The sequence below is a fragment of the Poecilia reticulata genome, chromosome 23 (genome assembly GCF_904066995.2).
Source record: "Poecilia reticulata chromosome 23, P_reticulata-male-v2, whole genome shotgun sequence".
Lineage (NCBI taxonomy): Eukaryota > Metazoa > Chordata > Actinopteri > Cyprinodontiformes > Poeciliidae > Poecilia > Poecilia reticulata.
Window position 1 is genome coordinate 2,558,928 of NC_088852.1, and position 13,439 is coordinate 2,572,366.

General features: G+C 36.9%; 1 long non-coding RNA gene across 1 annotated transcript in view; it reads left to right on the top strand.

Annotated features, from left to right (window-relative positions):
* The window catches only part of LOC145550162 (uncharacterized), an 83,326-nt gene that overhangs the window by 54,630 nt on the left and 15,257 nt on the right, over positions 1 to 13,439 (top strand). The gene's annotated exons all lie outside the window — the stretch shown is intronic.

The following is a 13,439-nucleotide window of genomic DNA, read 5'->3' on the forward strand; positions in this document are numbered from 1 at the left end:
AAAAGTGGTTCATCAATCACGATCTTCCAAAGAAATCACACAAAAATTCCTGCAGATCTAATTCAAACCTGGGCAGAGTTTCTTTCCAAGCTGTTTTTCAAATCTGACGCTAAACGCCACATCAGGCGTCGGCGACAAACGTGGAGGAAAAGTTTTACGCATCGAAAACACGAGCCGATATTTATCGTAGTTAATAAACGGCTGGCGGCCTGAACGGATTCGGCTGCTCAGGATATAAAACCTGCAGCTGCATGTGGCACAGACGCTTCGTCTTCAAACTGTCGGCGTACTCGGATGTTTGGTCTGAAGCAAAAAGCCCAAAGACGAACGACAGCTTATCGAACAGGGCAGCATCAACCGGCCAGTCCAACACAACAGAAACGAAATCTTACCTTCTCCTCCAGTTTCCTGTGCAAATATCTTGTTACGCTTGAAATAAGACGAGCAACTTTTCATATAGGAACTTGTTTTAATAATTACTTCATATTATTAATCTGCCGGTGGAAGCAGGACTCAATATTAAGCAATTATTGATTTATTTTGCTGAAAAGTTACTTCCGTTTAATTCAAGTGCACTAAGACATTTTCTACCAAGTAGAAAAATACTTGGTAAGTTTGAGTGTTTTCAGTGTGTCGGCTGAGATCTTCAAAAACAGAAGAAAACCAGGAGAGAATCAAGTATTTCCAACACTTCAATAAAAAATAAATGAAAACTGATTATTTTAAGAACCGATCTCCAGCGATTAATGATATCTACACAGATTATTGTTGTTAGTTTTGTCTTTTTTCAAGTTTACTAAAATATCTGCACTAAACTCGACCAAATAGCCGGTAAGATTTAGTGTTTTTGCACTGAACGTGTTTTCTACGTCCCCACAGACGCCATTAAGGGCCCAGTTTCTGAATATCTTCAGTTCGTCCACACTGGAGGATTTCTGAGAGTTTGAGAGAAAAGTGCAAACACAGAAGGAATATTTAATACTTTTTGTCTTATTTCTATTAGAAAATAATAATAAAAAAAGCTTAAAATAATGTATTTTTTACACTTTGAATGCATTAAAGAAGCCATAAGCTGAATTTGAGAGATTTCATAAACTTATTTTGCCATTTGGATACATTTTGTTAAATATTTATCTAATTCTCACAACCCAGAATTTGGCTTTGTGAAAACCGAGTGATGAGGGGAAGAAGTTGTTGAATTAGATGACCTGATATTTTGCGGCCTTGCTGGTTTATTTTCTGTGAAGACAGACTGTTGGGTTGGTTCCTCTCAGATCTGTGGTCAGATTAAAGTAGGTTGTAGCTGAGCTGATGGTTCATCAGAGGCAGGCAGTGACTTTGCACCTGAGTTGCTCCACAAAGCAGTTTTCTCAAAAAAACAACTTGGCCCATATTTTTACTATGTGTTTGATCTTATTCTTTTTTAACTGCAAGCAGCGCAGTGACAAAGTGTCTGCAGGGAATTGGCTGCTGGACTTTCCTCTCTGCAAAAAATCACAATCTTACCAAGTATTTTTTGTCAAGTATCCACTGAAAATATCTTAGAAAACTTGAAATAAAACAAAACAAACTTACAAATTATAGAGGAGCTTGTTTAATTCCTTAATGTTGTTGAAAAAGTACCAGTTCCCTTGGCATTTTATTTCAATATTACAGGAAAAACATGTTGATATAAGTGAAGAAATCAAAAACAAGCTACTGTATATTGCTGAAAAGTTACCGTATTTTTCAGACTATAAGCTGCTACTTTTTTCTCAGGCTTTGAACCAGGCAGCTTGTAGCCCTGGTGGCTCTGTAGCCCCTTGGTGCTACAGAGCCACCAGGGGGCTACAGAGCCACCAGGGGGCTACAAGCTGCCTGGGGCTACAGAGACACCAGGGGGCTACAGAGCCACCAGGGGGCTACAGAGACACCAGGGGGCTACAGAGCCACCAGGGGGCTCTGTAGCCCCAGGCAGCTTGTAGCCCTGGTGGCTCTGTAGCCCCCTGGTGTCTCTGTAGCCCCCTGGTGCTACAGAGACACCTGGGGGCTACAGAGACACCAGGGGGCTACAGAGCCACCAGGGTGCTACAGAGCCCCCTGGTGGCTACAGAGCCCCCTGGTGTCTCTGTAGCACCAGGGGCTACAGAGCCACCAGGGGGCTACAGAGCCACCAAGGGGCTCTGTAGCCCCTGGTGTCTCTGTAGCACCAGGGGCTACAGAGCCACCAGGGGGCTACAGAGCCACCAAGGGGCTCTGTAGCAGGAAGTGAATCATTGGAAGTCAAAATTGGAAATTAAAGAGAAAGCACTAATTTTAATTTAGAACAAGCACATGTGGCTTATAGTAAGGTGCGCTCTATATTCTAGAAAATACGGTACTTGTTATTTGTTTCACCATATTTCAGGTTTTCTGACATATTTACTGTAGAAACTGGATATAAAACCAATACTTGGTAAGATTTGGATTTTTTTGCAGTGCTGAGTTTAGTTTTTATAGTTTTCCTTCCGTAGATGTTTCGTCAAATCAGCTTTAAAACTTGTAAAAAAAAACAAACTATTATTGTTTTGAGATCATTTTCAAGTGATGTAATGGTAATAATGAGACAACAATGCAAGAACGTATTGTCAAAGATCAATAAACTAGCAAACATTTAACACTGGGATTGGAAGACATTGTAAATATTAAAAATAAAACAACGAAAATAACAAATAAAATAATCATGAACTCTTTGTAAACAAAATGTCCCTAAAAAATAGATAATTGAGACCAAAACACCAGACTGAAGGGTTTTGTCTTACAGTAGAAAATTATTGAATTAGTTTTAAATTACCATGCGATTGGTTGATTTATTGCTTATTGCGACAGGAATACTCCAAGCTAAGAATAAAGAGCTTTATGCTGTAACACTGACACACTGACTCTGGCATTCCCAGGTATTAACTGGCCTTCATTGGGAAATTCATCACCTGAAATTCCTTTATTCCTGTGCCAAGATGAAGCAACTTTAGCTTTTCATTATTATGCAACCGCGATACCTTAGTCACTGCAGGCGTTTGGTGGAAAAACCGTTGTTCTTGTTCCTCTGGTTGTCCTATAAATAGAGGGGAACCAACTTTCTGGCCTCTATGATGCTTTTCAGTGTCATAAATGTTGGTTGTTTACTTATTTCAGTTAGTTGTTTTATGCAAAACCTTCTTTGGGTCACACAGTTTTGGTAAAAAGAAGGTGTACCCTCTCAGGTTTAGAGGTTACACTGAAATGATCTGATCTTTGTCACGTTTCATTTATTGAACATTACATCGCCGTGGAGGAATTTTGGGCCAACCTCTTTCCCAATTTTGCTTCGTTTCAGTAAGATTTGTAGGTGTGAGCTCTATTTTTACCAGTTTGATGCTCCGATCAGGTTTTGTGCTGCCGATACTGATCACATGGATTGGCTGTCAATTTTGAATCTTGTCGTAAACGGTCCTGGCTACGTGATCTGGCACAAGGAACCATAAAAATCACCTTAATTTAGACAAAAACATGGAAACACCTTGCAGGCACAAAGCAACAACTAAAAAGTGCTTTCAGTAATACAATATTTAACAGACTGAAACAGTAAGGCTAAATTATACAGGAAGTAAAATCTCAACACCGCCAAAATAAAATGTTAGATAATAAAGGAAACCTTCAAAGTAAAATCCAGGTTCCGTTCATATGAATTATCATAAGTTACTAAAGAACATGGCTAATTGTTTTATGTGTGAACAAACGGTTGTATACTATAGAAGCTTGATGGACAGCGCTAAGACCCGCCTCCCTGCTCTGATTGGTCGTTTCAATTTCATAGTTGCTTTGAAGGACGACGCTTCCTCAAACTGTCAAATGTATTAAATATTCAGCACGTGAAACTGAATAAGACAGACAAAATAACAATTAACTGTTGAGGAAAATAAAAGACAAATATTAACATTAAACTCCTGCTCAGTGTAACAAAATACAGACATAAATATTTACATACTGTGTTCATTCTTCCCTTCTTTCTCTCCTGTATTCCTGGCTTCAAACTTTTTCTGCACCCGTCACTACAACGCCCTCCGGTGGTGAAAGGTAGCACTACACATAAACCAAAAAGAAAACAGTAGAAAAGATTAAAAATAAAATGTGGCAGTTTGAACTGTGCTTAGGTATTTCTTTTAAATATTTGAGATATAATCATAAAGCTGAGAATATGCACATTTTCAACCAATAATTTGGAATTATGTTCCACAGAAATCAGTAATTCTAAACTAATAAACTGTTTCATTATATATTTTTTATGAAGAGCTTGGACGCCCCCTTTCTAAAGACACCCTGGACAACTGCAGATCATGACTGATCTCAAAAATTGATCCTAATAGAGTTTGGTGATTATTGTAGCAACAAGTTAGCAAAAAGCTGACCTTCAAAATAAAAGTCTGAAGTAGTTGCACTGCACTTTTAACCTCAAAATAGCAGATCCACACATAGAAATGAGCCGTAACATGTGAACGTTGGGTCATTAAGTGTTTGGGCTACAGTTATTAGACCCAAACAGATTTAATACAGAAAACTTTCTGTGTTGACGATGATGACAGATTGATTAAAAAGTGATGGAGCCGCTCATGTTGTCGGCTCTGATTTGTTATTTTTCTAAACTTTCTGTTAGTTTTTCCTGGTTGAGCCGTTGCATATTTTCACGTTTGTTCTGGATTCTGCGCAGCCAGAACATTCTCAAGCCGTCATGGATGCAGATAGAAGGAGGAAGTCCAAACCATCTCTTCCATCGATAATAATGAGTAGAAAACGTATCACCTCCTCCAACATCTTTCTGGCCATAAGGCCAGACATTTAAAGAGGAGCGGCTAAAGCTAATGAGGTGGATTAGCAGTGCATGCCAGCTGATGTTGTCGGTGTTGAGCTGTTAGTGTTTCCTGATGTTATGAGTCTTCAGTCAGAGGCCTCTTTGTTGCTATACTGACTGCTACTGGAGATAATTTCTCACCAGAAAATGTTATATTTGTTATATTTAATTTCCCTTTGGGATGAATAAAGTATTTATGATTTTAATGGAACTGAATGATTAAAAATGTTACATCCTTTACCACCATTAAAGCTGATATGTTCAATAATATTCAGGCGTTTTGTCGATAAATGTCTTTTTATGCTGTAACACCTGCAGTGCAGTTTAGCTCAGTGTCGTCGTCACACAGCTTTAAATTTCAGGAGCAGTGACACCTCCTTGTGGATTGAAGGAGGGTTGACTTGGTTTTCTGATTTGCTGCTGACTCAGACTCTGTGTCAGAGGATGACTCTCCAAGTAAACATATTTCTCTGATTAGTTTTATCATGAAGAGTTTTCCTCTTTAAACACTGCTTCTATAAATACCTGCAGGTTCGGGGTTTGCGTCCACACAGCTAAATTTAGATCAATAAAACACACACAGGGCTGGACGTTTGCTGGCGCTTCTTCTGTTCCGGGTAGCTTGCATGTGGGAAATCCCCTGATGATGAAATCACTCAGGTAGAGCTCTGTTAAGCCCCGCCCCCTTCGGACAGGTGAATTACAGGGAAGCATGCATACTTCCACCCCTTTGTGCTGCAGATTATCAGAGTGAAGTGATGACATGATGGTGAAAGTGTCTGTCAGCAGCTTGCGAATGAGGGTGACTAAACCCTGCACACTTTGAGTTTTAATTCAAAGTATTAAAATGCAAAACCAGAGGAGCTTTTATCAAAAATCCTAAAAAATAAAGCTTCAGAATACATTTAAAGTATTAAAAACATCCAGAAAGTCCAGCTTCTGAAGGTGTTTCTGCACATTTGTTGCCCCTCTCTGGTAGTTTGGTCTTCAAATAAACTGCAACACAAATGATTTGGTTTTAATCTTAGTTTTGCTTTGTTCACTTTGTCCCACAAACACACATGTCAAGCATTTTCTCATTGTCATGCAGCTGAAACTGAGCCTACACCATTGAAACTAGGTAAGTAGGTCTCGTCTGCTTGTGGTCTCAGCACAACTTATGCACCAGTTTAAATGTCAGTGGGAACCACAAAAAGTCCAACAGGTCTTTTCTTATGCCAGCCATGACAACACATTACTATTTTAATCAACCAATAGCATTTAAATGTTAGTAAACAACATTTAAAATAGTTTTGGCAGGTACTTTTTCAGTTTAGTTACTTCCTTTTTACACCCAAATCAGTTTTCTGAGGCATCTTCTGAGATTTAAAGGGTCTGTGTGATTTGATTGCTGCCATCTAGTGGTCAGATTGGATGCAGCATCCTAAGTGGATCGACTGAAAATCTTATTTTGTGTCAATTTAGTCTGTTGTCCAAATGAAAATTATCATAGTCATTGTAAGTTATCACGCAATTAATTGATTTATTGCCTATTGTACTAGGTTCACTGAATTGATTGTTTATTAAAGCAACTGTACCTAAATAAAAAAATTTCTTATATTTTAGGAATTTGCCACATTTTGGCCACACAAATTATTCCCTTAGATGAAAGAAAATTAGTTTGGATGTTCAGAAACGACCCAGGAATGAAAAATGCTGACCTCATGGTGGATATGTGGCGCCGTCCCCAGTGAGCTTCTGCTTACCTGGAGGAGTCAAATTCACTCTGCCGAAAAGTTTTATGTCTAAAATTGAGCCGTTTGATCAAAATGGTGGAAATTATAATACTTTCAGTAGTATTTTAATAGTCTTTAATCAACATCTAGAAATGTGTCTTCAGAGTAAAACACCCTAATATTCTGTCAAAGTGATGGCAGAAACTCGTTGATGGCCACAGGAAGTTTTCATGTTTGCTAGGCATGGTGTCCATTAGCATATCTAAAATTAAAGCCTTAAAATGTCTTAAATTGATTGTAAAACAGCAAGGTGGCCTTTAATATGCTACAGACAAGTCTTAAATTTTGAAGTATTTAATCTAATAAATTCTATGTGTTTTGTTTTTTCCAGAGGGAATTTTCAGCTTAGGCTACCGCTAACCAGCAGCTAACATATCTCTGCTAGCTAACTCGCTATCTTGGAAGCTTCTTTGCATTTATTATTGCCAGTTGGTTAGCAATAATAAATAGGTCTTAAATTCCATTCATAATGGTCTTAAAAAGTCTTAAATTTGAGTTGGTGAAACCTTCAGAAACCCTGTTTGTGTTCATGATTTCATTTGACCCTGAATGGATGGCAGAAAATCTAAAGTAAATCATTCTAGCAACATCCATCCTCATGATAAGTGGGTGGAAATGTATAACCAGCTGCAGTAATCCCTGAAAACCAGTATGAAATGCATCAGTAAAGCCTTAAGCTACAAGCCAGTTTGCTGTGACTCAGAACAGCCACTCCTACAATCATCTCAGGTCACAAAGCTGCAGACGAGCAACTTCTTAGCGTGCCCAGATGCAGCAGGAAGCATCAGTGTCCTATTTAAGAGCTGCTGGCACAGAGCGTTCTAACCACGGCTCAGCCAGCGGGCGCCGTGGCCTCAACTCTGCTGACTGTGTGGGGAGGGAAACAACCGGCAGACGACGACCTGCAGGTTCATTACTGCTCTTCAGGTTGGGATTTCCTGGGAAAACTTTAACTCCTGCAGAAACTCAAAGGCTGCTGGTTCGAACATGTTATGTTTGGATTTTTTATATAAATAAAAGTTTCATGAATGAGATTTGGTGACTGGGCCGGTTGCAATAATCAATAAATCAATTAATTGCATAATAAATTCATTTTCCTACCACAGTTCATAATAAAACTCTTCAGTTTGAGGCTTTGGTCTCAGCTAACCGCATTTTAGAAGTTTAGAGGCTTTATAATTTTATTTGTTGTTTAAAATGTCTTCCAGTTCCAGTGTTAATTTTTTATTAGCATTTAAAGTTTATTGATCAATGAGAATGTGTTCTTGCATTGATATTATGCCATTAAAATGGCCTCAAAACAATAATATTATTGTTTATTGCAGTAACGTCTGGGACAGTTTATCACCCACAGAATTTATCACGACGGGCCGATTGGTGACTAAATGCTAATCTAAAAGCTAAAACCTTCCAGAAGCTCCTGGGAAACATTTTGTTCCAGGGATTTCTGAGAATTTACTAATAAATGCTCCCATTTTGAATCGTTTTATAAATCACACGGTGATAATTGGGTTTACTCTGCGCCCGTCTGGACGAGCTTCAGCAGCAGCAGCATTTCAAATCAAAGCATAAAAATGAGCCACATATTCGGTTTCATTTCCAAGCTTTTAAAGTTGTGCGTCAGTGAAGCGCGTTCAGATGACTTTAACGGGTTCTGTGTTGTAACGGCGGCAGATATTAACGAATCGCTGACATCAGCGGAGAGTCGGCCTCGGCAAACGTCTCACTCGACTCAATTCTGTCCCGTTTTCTGCCACTAAGTCCAAACGAATTCAGAAACTGTTGGTGATGTCGATGCTACGAGCGTCGTAAATTACTTCTGTTGGCTTATAAACCATCTGGTTGACTGGTTCTGGTTCTGGTTCTGGTTCTGGTTCTGGTTCTGGTCTGCGTCTCCAGAACCAAACCTGGAGAATCGGCTTCTATGCTCCTCTAATCCAAAACAGACCTCCAGAAAACGGCAAAACTGCTGAAACACTGTCTTCGTTTTGGTGGAATATAATATTTGTTGCTTGTTTTTATTCTTAAGAATCACTTTGAATTTTTACCTGTTGATGTACAAACAAAATGGCCTTTGATCACCTAAACTATTAAATTTAAAACGTACTGAAACAGTAAATAATGGAGCTTCTTTTTGAAACGAACCAAACAATTCAGAACTTCATTTAACAAATTTATATTTTGATTAAAATATTAATTTATTATAATTTTTTTTACACAATCCAGCCCAAAATTATATTACTTAGAAAATTAACTCTCAATTAAAGTATATTAAAAAAACATACAGGCCACAATTTTCTAATTATTTTTGATTTTATGGTGGCACAGAAAAATAACCAGTTTGAATTATGAGAATATCTCCTATTAGCGCCACCTACTGGTGTTTTTCCAGTTAAACTGGCCAGTTTCCAGACAGTTTGATGGTTCCGTTGGTTTTAGTTGGTTGGATCCAGTTTCCTGTGAATGAAATAAAAAGTTTTTAATAAAAATAGTCTCAAAGTGAGAACTGCAAGTTTCTCAGTAAGACTGTGAAGTCGGAGAGTTTTACTGGTTTGTCCTCAGCTTTAATGGTTTGTCCTCAGTTTTAATGGTTTGTCCTCACATTTAATGGTTTGTCCTCAGATTTAATGGTTTGTCCTCAGCTTTAATGGTTTGTCCTCATATTTAATGGTTTGTCCTCACATTTAATGGTTTGTCCTCACATTTAATGGTTTGTCCTCAGTTTTAATGGTTTGTCCTCACATTTAATGGTTTGTCCTCACATTTAATGGTTTGTCCTCAGATTTAATGGTTTGTCCTCATATTTACTGGTTTGTCCTCAGCTTTAATGGTTTGTCCTCAGTTTTAATGGTTTGTCCTCACATTTAATGGTTTGTCCTCACATTTAATGGTTTGTCCTCACATTTAATGGTTTGTCCTCAGATTTAATGGTTTGTCCTCAGCTTTAATGGTTTGTCCTCACATTTAATGGTTTGTCCTCAGATTTAATGGTTTGTCCTCATTATTAATGGTTTGTCCTCATATTTAATGGTTTGTCCTCAGATTTAATGGTTTGTCCTCAGTTTTAATGGTTTGTCCTCACATTTAATGGTTTGTCCTCACATTTAATGGTTTGTCCTCATATTTAATGGTTTGTCCTCATATTTAATGGTTTGTCCTCACATTTAATGGTTTGTCCTCACATTTAATGGTTTGTCCTCATATTTAATGGTTTGTCCTCATATTTAATGGTTTGTCCTCACATTTAATGGTTTGTCCTCAGATTTAATGGTTTGTCCTCATATTTAATGGTTTGTCCTCAGATTTAATGGTTTGTCCTCACATTTAATGGTTTGTCCTCACATTTAATGGTTTGTCCTCAGATTTAATGGTTTGTCCTCAGCTTTAATGGTTTGTCCTCAGTTTTAATGGTTTGTCCTCATATTTAATGGTTTGTCCTCACATTTAATGGTTTGTCCTCAGATTTACTGGTTGTCCTCACATTTAATGGTTTGTCCTCAGTTTTAATGGTTTGTCCTCAGCTTTAATGGTTTGTCCTCACATTTAATGGTTTGTCCTCAGATTTACTGGTTGTCCTCACATTTAATGGTTTGTCCTCAGTTTTAATGGTTTGTCCTCAGCTTTAATGGTTTGTCCTCACATTTAATGGTTTGTCCTCAGTTTTAATGGTTTGTCCTCAGCTTTAATGGTTTGTCCTCAGTTTTAATGGTTTGTCCTCATATTTAATGGTTTGTCCTCAGATTTAATGGTTTGTCCTCATATTTAATGGTTTGTCCTCACATTTAATGGTTTGTCCTCAGATTTAATGGTTTGTCCTCATATTTAATGGTTGTCCTCACATTTAATGGTTTGTCCTCACATTTAATGGTTTGTCCTCAGATTTAATGGTTTGTCCTCATATTTAATGGTTTGTCCTCAGATTTAATGGTTTGTCCTCAGTTTTAATGGTTTGTCCTCACATTTAATGGTTTGTCCTCAGATTTAATGGTTTGTCCTCAGCTTTAATGGTTTGTCCTCATATTTAATGGTTTGTCCTCAGATTTAATGGTTTGTCCTCAGCTTTAATGGTTTGTCCTCATATTTAATGGTTTGTCCTCACATTTAATGGTTTGTCCTCACATTTAATGGTTTGTCCTCACATTTAATGGTTTGTCCTCAGATTTAATGGTTTGTCCTCATATTTACTGGTTTGTCCTCAGCTTTAATGGTTTGTCCTCAGTTTTAATGGTTTGTCCTCACATTTAATGGTTTGTCCTCACATTTAATGGTTTGTCCTCACATTTAATGGTTTGTCCTCAGATTTAATGGTTTGTCCTCAGCTTTAATGGTTTGTCCTCACATTTAATGGTTTGTCCTCAGATTTAATGGTTTGTCCTCATATTTAATGGTTTGTCCTCATATTTAATGGTTTGTCCTCAGATTTAATGGTTTGTCCTCAGTTTTAATGGTTTGTCCTCACATTTAATGGTTTGTCCTCACATTTAATGGTTTGTCCTCAGATTTAATGGTTTGTCCTCACATTTAATGGTTTGTCCTCAGATTTAATGGTTTGTCCTCATATTTAATGGTTTGTCCTCATATTTAATGGTTTGTCCTCACATTTAATGGTTTGTCCTCACATTTAATGGTTTGTCCTCAGATTTAATGGTTTGTCCTCAGTTTTAATGGTTTGTCCTCATATTTAATGGTTTGTCCTCATATTTAATGGTTTGTCCTCACATTTAATGGTTTGTCCTCAGATTTAATGGTTTGTCCTCAGATTTAATGGTTTGTCCTCAGTTTTAATGGTTTGTCCTCACATTTAATGGTTTGTCCTCAGATTTAATGGTTTGTCCTCAGCTTTAATGGTTTGTCCTCATATTTAATGGTTTGTCCTCACATTTAATGGTTTGTCCTCATATTTAATGGTTTGTCCTCATATTTAATGGTTTGTCCTCACATTTAATGGTTTGTCCTCAGATTTAATGGTTTGTCCTCACATTTAATGGTTTGTCCTCATATTTAATGGTTTGTCCTCACATTTAATGGTTTGTCCTCATATTTAATGGTTTGTCCTCATATTTAATGGTTTGTCCTCATATTTAATGGTTTGTCCTCACATTTAATGGTTTGTCCTCACATTTAATGGTTTGTCCTCAGATTTACTGGTTGTCCTCACATTTAATGGTTTGTCCTCAGTTTTAATGGTTTGTCCTCATATTTAATGGTTTGTCCTCACATTTAATGGTTTGTCCTCACATTTAATGGTTTGTCCTCAGATTTACTGGTTGTCCTCACATTTAATGGTTTGTCCTCAGTTTTAATGGTTTGTCCTCAGCTTTAATGGTTTGTCCTCACATTTAATGGTTTGTCCTCACATTTAATGGTTTGTCCTCAGTTTTAATGGTTTGTCCTCAGCTTTAATGGTTTGTCCTCATATTTAATGGTTTGTCCTCAGCTTTAATGGTTTGTCCTCACATTTAATGGTTGTCCTCACATTTAATGGTTTGTCCTCACATTTAATGGTTTGTCCTCAGATTTAATGGTTTGTCCTCAGATTTAATGGTTTGTCCTCAGCTTTAATGGTTTGTCCTCACATTTAATGGTTTGTCCTCACATTTAATGGTTTGTCCTCAGATTTAATGGTTTGTCCTCATATTTAATGGTTTGTCCTCACATTTAATGGTTTGTCCTCAGATTTAATGGTTTGTCCTCATATTTAATGGTTTGTCCTCAGATTTAATGGTTTGTCCTCATATTTAATGGTTTGTCCTCAGCTTTAATGGTTTGTCCTCAGATTTAATGGTTTGTCCTCATATTTAATGGTTTGTCCTCAGATTTAATGGTTTGTCCTCATATTTAATGGTTTGTCCTCACATTTAATGGTTTGTCCTCAGATTTAATGGTTTGTCCTCATATTTAATGGTTTGTCCTCAGATTTAATGGTTTGTCCTCATATTTAATGGTTTGTCCTCAGCTTTAATGGTTTGTCCTCAGATTTAATGGTTTGTCCTCATATTTAATGGTTTGTCCTCAGCTTTAATGGTTTGTCCTCAGCTTTAATGGTTTGTCCTCAGATTTAATGGTTTGTCCTCACATTTAATGGTTTGTCCTCAGTTTTAATGGTTCTACATTTTGGACAACCGGGACATAAAAGACGACTCGGTTCAATCTAACTATTGATCTAACTATAAAAATTAGATTAATAGTTATATAGTTAGATAAAACTAACTATATAAATTTTATGAATCCTCGGCAGAATCATAAAATTTACATTTGAATAAATAAACTCTTTCCACTGCAATAAGTAATATTTTAATGTCAAAAATAACATAAATAAACACAAAAATTATTTAATTTCATTCAAGTGAAAATTTATGGCCCACATTTCATTTTCACCCATTTGACTCAGAGCATCAATAGAACCAAACTGACGACTTGAAGTAGGCGAGAAAATCTCAGCTCAGTCTGGGGCTGAAACGATCAATCATGATGAAGAAATTATTAAAATGATTTAGTAATTGGTTAATCGTGACCCGGACCCTGTTGACTCAATAAAAAAAACATTTGCTGAAAGAAAAACAACCAAACTGTCAAAATATTTCACATTCAATATGTTTGACCCAAAACTCCATTTCTTTACATTCACACAGTCCAGATCCACGTTGTGGCATTTCAGGCAACAAAATGTTTATCCTGTTCTTTATTTCCATATTTTAATTCTTTATTTCCATATTTTAATTCTTTATTTCCATATTTTAATTCTTTATTTCCATATTTTAATTCTTTATTTCCATATTTTAATTCTTTATTTCCATATTTTAATTCTTTATTTCCAT